The sequence below is a fragment of the Mytilus galloprovincialis genome, chromosome 10 (assembly GCF_965363235.1).
Source record: "Mytilus galloprovincialis chromosome 10, xbMytGall1.hap1.1, whole genome shotgun sequence".
Lineage (NCBI taxonomy): Eukaryota > Metazoa > Mollusca > Bivalvia > Mytilida > Mytilidae > Mytilus > Mytilus galloprovincialis.
In genome coordinates, this window is record NC_134847.1 from 21,847,745 (window position 1) to 21,858,220 (window position 10,476).

Genomic DNA, 10,476 nt, shown 5'->3' on the forward strand with positions numbered 1-10,476 from the left:
TATGTATCACCCTGTCCGTCCATCTGTCCACACCTTTTGTATCAGCGCAATTCCTTCTTAAGGTTAATCAGGACTGTGATAAAAAAAAAAAATAGAAAAATTACTAATTTTTCAGTCTGCATTTTCAAGATACAAATCTAATGACGTCATCTTTTTCATGCAAATTTCATTTATTTCGAGTTTTAATGTTATTAAGATTAAATGGCTATTTGTACAAATATAGGTCTTTCGTGGGGTGCGGAGTGTTTGTGACATGTTATTTTTTTCCACTTATTCTCTACTTCTTTTTGTAAAGAAATATTATTCAGAAAATGTTAAAATGCCAAACACTTTCCATTAATCTACTGTTATTTGTAGTATTTTCCGAATAACTCATGGATCAGTGAACAAGGTTAAGTTTTTGTGGTCAAGTCCATATCTCAGATACTACAAGCAATAGGTCTAGTATATTCGGTGTATGGAAGGACCGTAAGGTGTACATGTCCAACTGGTAGGTGTCATCTGACCTTGACCTCATTTTCATGGTTCAGAGGTTATAGTTAAGATTTTGTGTTTTGATCTGTTTTTCTTATACTGTATGCAATAGGTCTGCTATATTTGGTGTATGGAATGATTAAAAGGTGTACATGTCTAGCTGGCAGGTGTCATCTGACCTCGACCTTATTTTCATGGTCCAATGGTCAAAGTTAAGTTTTTGAGTTTTTGTCTTTTTTTCTAATACTAATTGCAATTGGTCGACTATTCTTGTTGTATGGAAATATTTTATGATCTGTTTGTCAGTCACACAGGTTTTGTTTGACCTTGACCTCATTTTCACGGTTCATTGCTCAGTGTTAAGTTTTTGTGTTTTGGTCTATTTTTCTTAAACTATATGCAACATGTCAACTATATTTGTTGTATGGAAGCATTGTTAGCTGTACATGCCTACCTGGCATGGTTCATCTGACCTTTACCTTATTTGCATGGTTCATTTGTCAATGTTTAGTTTTCTTGGTTAAGTTTATGTGACCGTTATGTAAAGCTTTATATTTAGGACTATCAACGTAATATCAATGATTAGTAAAGAAGGTGAGACATTTCAGTGTGTGTACTCTTTTGTGAAGTATATACATGAATGTAAATAAAAACCCTTTTTTTTCTTTCCAGATCTACATGAACTTACTGCTAAGATGAACAAGATGAATGCATGCAATTTGCCAATGGTAAGTTTCTTAATTAATACAAAATTTCTAAATGCACATGTATCACGCAACAAAATGTTTGTCAGTAGCATATCAGACACGGTCTGATATGCTACTGACAAACGATAGTTTTATAAAATGCAGTTTGGGTTTATAGTGTTGTAAATTTGGACATTTTACCAATGTAAAGGGGGGGGGGGCAAGGGGGGTCCCAATAACAGCAAAACAGCAAATTGATTTGGCTCATAACAGATAACAAGGAATTAAAATGGACAAAAACAGATAACAAGGAATTAAAATGGACAAAAACAGATAACAAGGAATTAAAATGGACAAAAACAGATAACAGTAAATGAAATAGTAAAATAATTCGGTCTTTGACAAATCAGTATTTCTTATTACGGATATAATCCTTTGTAATGCATTCCATTTTCTTTGACTATGTTTTTAGAATTAATTTATGTATCTAGAATGTGTTTAAATTACTACTCAATATATTATAATATTTTTTATACGCTCGTTTATGGAACGTATTATGATATACTGTTGTCAACATGTCAACTCAAAAACTCTTTAACCAATTTGCATTAAACTTTGGGAAATTGTTTATATCTATTGACGTGAGCTCTCCCCTTTTTTTATGAATATAAATTTTAGATTTTAAGTTTCTGGGTAATGGGTTTTCATTTTTTTTTACATAAATAAGGCCGTTAGTTTTCTCGTTTGAATTGTTTTACATTGTCTTATTGGGGCCTTTTATAGCCGACTATGCGGTATAGGCTTTGCTCATTGTTGAAGGCCGTACGGTGAACTATATTTGTTAATGTTTGTGTCATTTTGGTCTTTTGTGGATAGTTGTCTCATTGGCAATCACACCACATCTTCTTTTTTATATTTTATTAAAAAAAATTGGTGGTTTTTTTTCAGTTTTCTGATAATATCTCAAAAATGCTTTCACAAAGCAAGGAATTTCGGTGAACTGTTTATATCTGTTGACATGATGTCACTTTCAATTTTTATAAATTTTATATAAATTTTACGTTTCCGAGTTAACGGGTTTTATTAATTAAAAAGGGGGAATTTTCCAGTTTTCAGACATTAACACAAAAATGTTTTCAGCAGTTCTCATGAAACTTTGCTGAAATGTTGGAAACTCTCTTGATTTTTATTAATTTTAGATTTTATTTTATTGAGTTAAGGGATTTTATTCATTAGAAAAAGGTGGTATTTTTTAGTTTTAAAAAATATCTCAAAAATGCTTTTAGCAGTTCTCATGAAACATTGGTGTATTGTTTATATATATTGACATAATCTTCCTTTGTTGCTAATTAAAAAAATGACTTAAAAGAGTTTGAATATTCTGACTTTTTCTAAATGACTATTTAATGAGGTGTGTGATTTTTTCTTAATAAGACTATGAGGCAAAGTGGTATATAGGGTAGAAAAATCAAAAGTACCAATTATATGCATGCAATTTATCAAGTACTTCAAACAAATTTTGACACTCCAAAAGCAATTTATTCCACTATTTTCAAAGGCCTTAAATTATTGGAACAATTTTTTTATCAGGTACCAAGTCTACTTGTAAGTAGAATACATAGTTTTGTAGGGAAACAATAGCTTGAAACGAAATAAATCTTTGTTTGTAATGAGTTATGTGCAGCTTCGGACCCAAGTACATGGTTTGAACTTTCATTGTACAATGCATTTGGTTCTGCTTTGAAAAGAATCACAGAGCTGAGTCTATGTACCATATTATATAAAAGGTTAAGTGGTTGTTAGGACCTAGTCCTTGTGATCCTTGTCAGATATTCCTGGCCATATGTTTTCCTTTTTGTCATATCAAGAATTGTTTTAATTCAATATGTTCGTACGGGAAACAAGGAACATTATCTCATACAAAAAAATTAAGATAGTTCTAAATACATGTTCATAAAAAAAATGTAATTTCTTACAAAGGATAATCATACTTGAATTGTCCTGGACCGTATTTCTGTGATGGGTATATCGTTAATGGAATCCTTCTCTGAATATGGGATAAACATATTAGTAGTGGTAGACCCCAATGTCCAATGATCTTCAATTTATACCGAATATTGACTGTCAAAAAAATGCTAACATTCCAATTTTCAATAACAGTTAACAGCAAATACATTATCACAATAACAGATAACAAAAAAACTAAAAGCCCAATAACAGCTAACAAAGAATAAGACAATAACAGCTAACAGTAAATATATTTTCAAAATAACAGATAACAAAGAATTAAATTGTCCCATAACACCATAACAGTTAAACCCCTTGCCCCCCCTCGTATAATAATGGATTAATTTCAGAATTTAGTAATCTTGATAAGTAAAGTATACTTTGAGTTTTTATATGCATCTCTAGTGGGTATCTCCCTAGCTCTGTTCTCACAGCTATGTTTGATGAAGATTTTCTTGTTCCGAGGATATATTTACAGAAAGACAAATGTAATTTTTCTAAACTTGATTTATCAGTAAAATTAAGGGGATCTATATTTGTTTTGGAAATATTTGCACGTTTTTCTGCTCTAAATTTTGTAACATAAGTATCCATGAGGGGGGGCAAGGGGTTTAACTGTTATGGTGTTATGGGACAATTTAATTCTTTGTTATCTGTTATTTTGAAAATATATTTACTGTTAGCTGTTATTGTCTTATTCTTTGTTAGCTGTTATTGGGCTTTTAGTTTTTTTGTTATCTGTTATTGTGATAATGTATTTGCTGTTAACTGTTATTGAAAATTGGAATGTTAGCATTTTTTTGACAGTCAATATTCGGTATAAATTGAAGATCATTGGACATTGGGGTCTACCACTACTAATATGTTTATCCCATATTCAGAGAAGGATTCCATTAACGATATACCCATCACAGAAATACGGTCCAGGACAATTCAAGTATGATTATCCTTTGTAAGAAATTACATTTTTTTTATGAACATGTATTTAGAACTATCTTAATTTTTTTGTATGAGATAATGTTCCTTGTTTCCCGTACGAACATATTGAATTAAAACAATTCTTGATATGACAAAAAGGAAAACATATGGCCAGGAATATCTGACAAGGATCACAAGGACTAGGTCCTAACAACCACTTAACCTTTTATATAATATGGTACATAGACTCAGCTCTGTGATTCTTTTCAAAGCAGAACCAAATGCATTGTACAATGAAAGTTCAAACCATGTACTTGGGTCCGAAGCTGCACATAACTCATTACAAACAAAGATTTATTTCGTTTCAAGCTATTGTTTCCCTACAAAACTATGTATTCTACTTACAAGTAGACTTGGTACCTGATAAAAAAATTGTTCCAATAATTTAAGGCCTTTGAAAATAGTGGAATAAATTGCTTTTGGAGTGTCAAAATTTGTTTGAAGTACTTGATAAATTGCATGCATATAATTGGTACTTTTGATTTTTCTACCCTATATACCACTTTGCCTCATAGTCTTATTAAGAAAAAATCACACACCTCATTAAATAGTCATTTAGAAAAAGTCAGAATATTCAAACTCTTTTAAGTCATTTTTTTAATTAGCAACAAAGGAAGATTATGTCAATATATATAAACAATACACCAATGTTTCATGAGAACTGCTAAAAGCATTTTTGAGATATTTTTTAAAACTAAAAAATACCACCTTTTTCTAATGAATAAAATCCCTTAACTCAATAAAATAAAATCTAAAATTAATAAAAATCAAGAGAGTTTCCAACATTTCAGCAAAGTTTCATGAGAACTGCTGAAAACATTTTTGTGTTAATGTCTGAAAACTGGAAAATTCCCCCTTTTTAATTAATAAAACCCGTTAACTCGGAAACGTAAAATTTATATAAAATTTATAAAAATTGAAAGTGACATCATGTCAACAGATATAAACAGTTCACCGAAATTCCTTGCTTTGTGAAAGCATTTTTGAGATATTATCAGAAAACTGAAAAAAAACCACCAATTTTTTTTAATAAAATATAAAAAAGAAGATGTGGTGTGATTGCCAATGAGACAACTATCCACAAAAGACCAAAATGACACAAACATTAACAAATATAGTTCACCGTACGGCCTTCAACAATGAGCAAAGCCTATACCGCATAGTCGGCTATAAAAGGCCCCAATAAGACAATGTAAAACAATTCAAACGAGAAAACTAACGGCCTTATTTATGTAAAAAAAAATGAAAACCCATTACCCAGAAACTTAAAATCTAAAATTTATATTCATAAAAAAAGGGGAGAGCTCACGTCAATAGATATAAACAATTTCCCAAAGTTTAATGCAAATTGGTTAAAGAGTTTTTGAGTTGACATGTTGACAACAGTATATCATAATACGTTCCATAAACGAGCGTATAAAAAATATTATAATATATTGAGTAGTAATTTAAACACATTCTAGATACATAAATTAATTCTAAAAACATAGTCAAAGAAAATGGAATGCATTACAAAGGATTATATCCGTAATAAGAAATACTGATTTGTCAAAGACCGAATTATTTTACTATTTCATTTACTGTTATCTGTTTTTGTCCATTTTAATTCCTTGTTATCTGTTTTTGTCCATTTTAATTCCTTGTTATCTGTTATGAGCCAAATCAATTTGCTGTTTTGCTGTTATTGGGACCCCCCTTGCCCCCCCCCATCCATATAAGTTATTTCTGAATTATAAGTGGCTATTGGTTTAACTATAGAATCAAAAAGACTGCAAGCTACTTTAACTGGCAGATTATTTAAGGAACCAGTATAAGTTTTAATGGCAAACATCACTTTCCTTGCTTTATTTACAAGCTCTTCAGAGCTATGCAATAAGTTTCCATTTGATTTCACAAGAATTCCAAGAAATGAATACTCAGAGACATTTGACAAACTTTCATTTTTATATTTTGATAAAGATGTTTCCACTTTTTTATTATTTTGCTGCAGAATCATTGTTTTAGTTTTATTAATATTTAAAGTTAATTGCCATTTTTTACAATACTTTTCTAAGTTGTTCAGACTATTTTGTAGGCCTTCTTTACTTTCAGATAATATTAAAAGGTCATCAGCAAATTGTAAAGATCCTACTTTAGTATCAATTAGTTCTAATGGACAGCTATCATTAATAAATAAATTAAATAAAGTAGGACTCAATGAATCCCCTTGTTTAACCCCTTGTGTGATTTTCATTAACTCATTGTAAATAAATTTCATGTTGTTTTAAACTTGGTATCTTAAGTTGTCTACATAGCAAAATACTTATTGGTTTCTGAAAAACACTTCAATTCTAATTACCTTTTCAAATGGATAACAATATTCTTTGGGATGCTATCCAAAGTTGTCATTTTCTTTGCTGATCCATTTTTAGCTCACCTGGCCTAAAAGGCCATGTGAGCTTTTCTCATCACTTGGCGTCCGTCGTCGTCGTCGTCGATGTCGTCGTCTGTCGTCGTTAACAATTTTTCAAACATTTTCTCCTCTGAAACTACTGAATGGATTTGAATGAAACTTAGCATGATTGTTCCTTAGATTATCCTGCACAAAGTGTGTGCTTCGATTTTTGATCCGTCAAAAAACATGGCCGCCGTTACTTAAAATAGAACATAGGGGTCAAATGCAGTTTTTGGCTTATATCTCAAAAACGAAAGCATTTAGAGCAAATCTGACATGGGTAAAAATGTTCATTAGGTCAAGATCTATCAGCCCTGAAATTTTCAGATGAATCAAACAAACCATTGTTGGGTTGCTGCCACTTAATTGGTAATTTTAAGGAAATTTTGCAGTTTTTGGTCATTATCTTGAATATTATTATAGATAAAGATAAACTGTAAACAGCAAAAATGATCAGCAAAGTAAGATCTACAAATAAGTTAATATGACCAAAATTGTCAATTGACCCCTTAAGGGGTTATTGTTCTTTAATGACAATTTTTCACAATTTGTTCATCACATTTGCTAACTTTAAAAAATCTTCTCCTCTGAAACTACTGAATGAATTTGGATGAAACTTAGCATGATTGTTCCTTAGATTATCCTGCACAAAGTGTGTGCTTTGATTTTTGATCCGTCAAAAAACATGGCCGCCGTTACTTAAAATAGAACATAGGGGTCAAATGCAGTTTTTGGCTTATATCTCAAAAACGAAAGCATTTAGAGCAAATCTGACATGGAGTAAAAATGTTCATTAGGTCAAGATCTATCAGCCCTGAAATAGATGAATCAAACAAACCATTGTTGGGTTGCTGCCACTTAATTGGTAATTTTAAGGAAATTTTGCAGTTTTTGGTCATTATCTTGAATATTATTATAGATAAAGATAAACTGTAAACAGCAAAAATGATCAGCAAAGTAAGATCTACAAATAAGTTAATATGACCAAAATTGTCAATTGACCCCTTAAGGGGTTATTGTCCTTTAATGACAATTTTTCACAATTTGTTCATCATATTTGCTAACTTTAAAAAATCTTCTCCTCTAAAACTACTAAACCAAATTCAACCAAACTTCAACTGAATGATCAGTAGGGTGTATAAAATAAAGTTTGTGCTTTATTTTTTATTTCGTCAAAAAACATGGCCGTCATGGCTAAAAATAGAACACAGGGTAAAATGCAGTTTTTGGCTTATATCTCAAAAACTCCAGCATTTAGAGCAAATAAGACAAGAAGTTAAAGTATTTATTAGGTCAAGGTCTACCTGTCCTGAAATTTTCAGCCGAATTGGGTAACTGGTTTTTCAGGTATAATGCCCCTGAATTGATGATTTTAAAGAAATTTTGCAGTTTTTGGTTATTATCTTGAATATTATTATAGATACAGATAAACTGTTAATAGCAAAAATGTTAAGCAAAGTAAGATCTACAAATAAGTCAATTTGACCAAAATTGTCAATTGACCCCTTAAGGAGTTATTGCCCTTTAAAGACTTTTTTCACAATTTGTTCATCATGTTGACTTACTTTAAAAAATCTTCTCCTTTGAAACTGCTGTATCAATTTCAGCCAAACTTAGGCTAAATGAGTTTCAGAGTATCTAGTATAAATTTTATATTTCATTTCCTTGTATGTCAGAAACATAGCTCCTATGGCTAAAATAGAACATAGGAGAAAATGATTTTTTTTTTGCTTTTGAAGAAAATAGGACGATTCAAAGAACATTTAAATAAATTGAAAAGCCAAAATAATCATTGATGAGAGATTTAACCAAAAAAATTAAGGTGAGCGATTCAGGCTCTTGAGAACCTCTTGTTACTTTTACATCTAAGAAGAATATACAAAAGTTTTCTATTAAATGGCTAATATTTGGTCTTCTAAATTTATTCAATATGAAGCATATTTCAATAAAACAATTTTTTAACTCTAATAAAATCAAAATTGACAATGAAAATGGGGAATGTGTCAAAGAGACAACAACCCGACCATAGAACAATCCACAACCAGACCATAGAACAGACCACAACAGAAGGTCACCAATAGGTCTTCAATACAAAGAGAAACTCCTGCACCAGGAGGCTTTCTTCAGCTGGCCTCTAAACAAATATCAATACTAGTACAAAGATATTGAATGTAATACTTAACTCTCAAACCTCCCCCTATACCTCTAGCCAATGTAGAAAGGTAAATGCATAACAATACACACAGTAAAATTCAGTTCAAGAGAAGTCCGAGTCCTATGTTAGAAGAGATAACAAAACAAATTAACGACTAAGACAATATAATGTGTTATTTACAAATTACTATAATGTAAAACATGAATAAAGTTTTGCAGCACTCTGATTGCTCATGTACTTAATTCTTCTCTATCATAAAATTAACAACAAAATAATATAAAACATACACTAAAAAATTGTATTCCACAGGTACAGCAGCAAAATATTCCTCCACAGCTTGGGAAACTGTTTGAACCTAATATGCAAAATTAAAAAAAATATTATCAGGGGCGGATCCAGGATTTTTGAAAGAGGGGGCGTAGTTTTTATTTTTTGCCGAGCGGAGCGAGGCGAAAATTTTTGTGGGCCCTTTTTAGATTAAAAACATAAAATAAGTGAAATTTACACTTTTAAACGGGTCCTGACGTGGGACATGCATATTTTGTAGTTGCTGTTAAGGTGTAAGGGTTGGACATTTTCGATACTGTATTCTCCCTATTAAGTGTCGATCATGAAATGATATCATGGATCCAAAGCTATGTACTGATACATTTAATGTTGGATCGATTTTTCAGTAAAACATAGACATGGAAAATTCTCGCACGACTGTATGTTGTAAGTTAAGTTAGAATAACCTCACAGATTTCTTGTTGTGAACACGATATACGCTGGCGTTTGGGGTTAAACATGTTTCCGTAGTTAGATAATATTGCTGTGGAACGTTTTTTTCATGAGAGTGTAATAGTCTAGAGCATTACTTGGTGGAATAGTGAAATAGAAGTCAGTACGTTCTTGTTAAATCCTGTGTCGCTTCGAAGGTGTCATGATTGTCATCCTCAGCCTACGCAATGTGTTACTGTAACTTTGTTTGAATTTCAAAATGACTGAGAGACGTTTTCTTCGACGCACTGCAGGTCAAATCCACCATAGCGAATCACATGACTTTGATAATCAGTAAATTCCAGCGAAAAATATCTTTATAAGTCAAGAATTGTCGCATAAATATTAAATCGTAGTACACGGGAAATAGCAAAGTTCACGAAATCTAGTCTGATTAATCATTTTACAAAAAAAAAAAAAAAAAAAAGTCCGATCAAAGGGGGGGCGTACGCCATCTACGCCCCCCTCTGGATCCGCCACTGATTATTATAAACTTAAAAGATGCAGTATCATAGTTTAGTACAAATATATACTAAAGATAATTATTTGGAAAGCCTCATCATAATCAAACACCTTTAAATACAAGTTGAATAATTATAAGCAGTTTAAAACACAACTTCACAATTAGTATCAGAATTATGCATGCTATCTTAATGTAACCAAGTTTATCATCAAACAGTGTTCTCCTTTTTGTATTTGAAAATTAAAAAAATTAAGATATAAATGGTGTTTAAATTATATTGTTCCAGTTAAAACAAGGACATAAGGAAAGTGGATTCTTTGGATTCTTTGAATTTATCTAATCTATAATATGTATATGAATTATAAACTGTACCTCCTCAATAGAAATACTGATGTCAGAATACACATCTTCCTTGCTGCTTACTGAACCACAGGTATCACAAACAACTAAAGGTTAAATAAAATCTTAATCAAAGTTAAGCTAGAAATGCTATGTAAAAGTTTCCAATTATAATAATAAC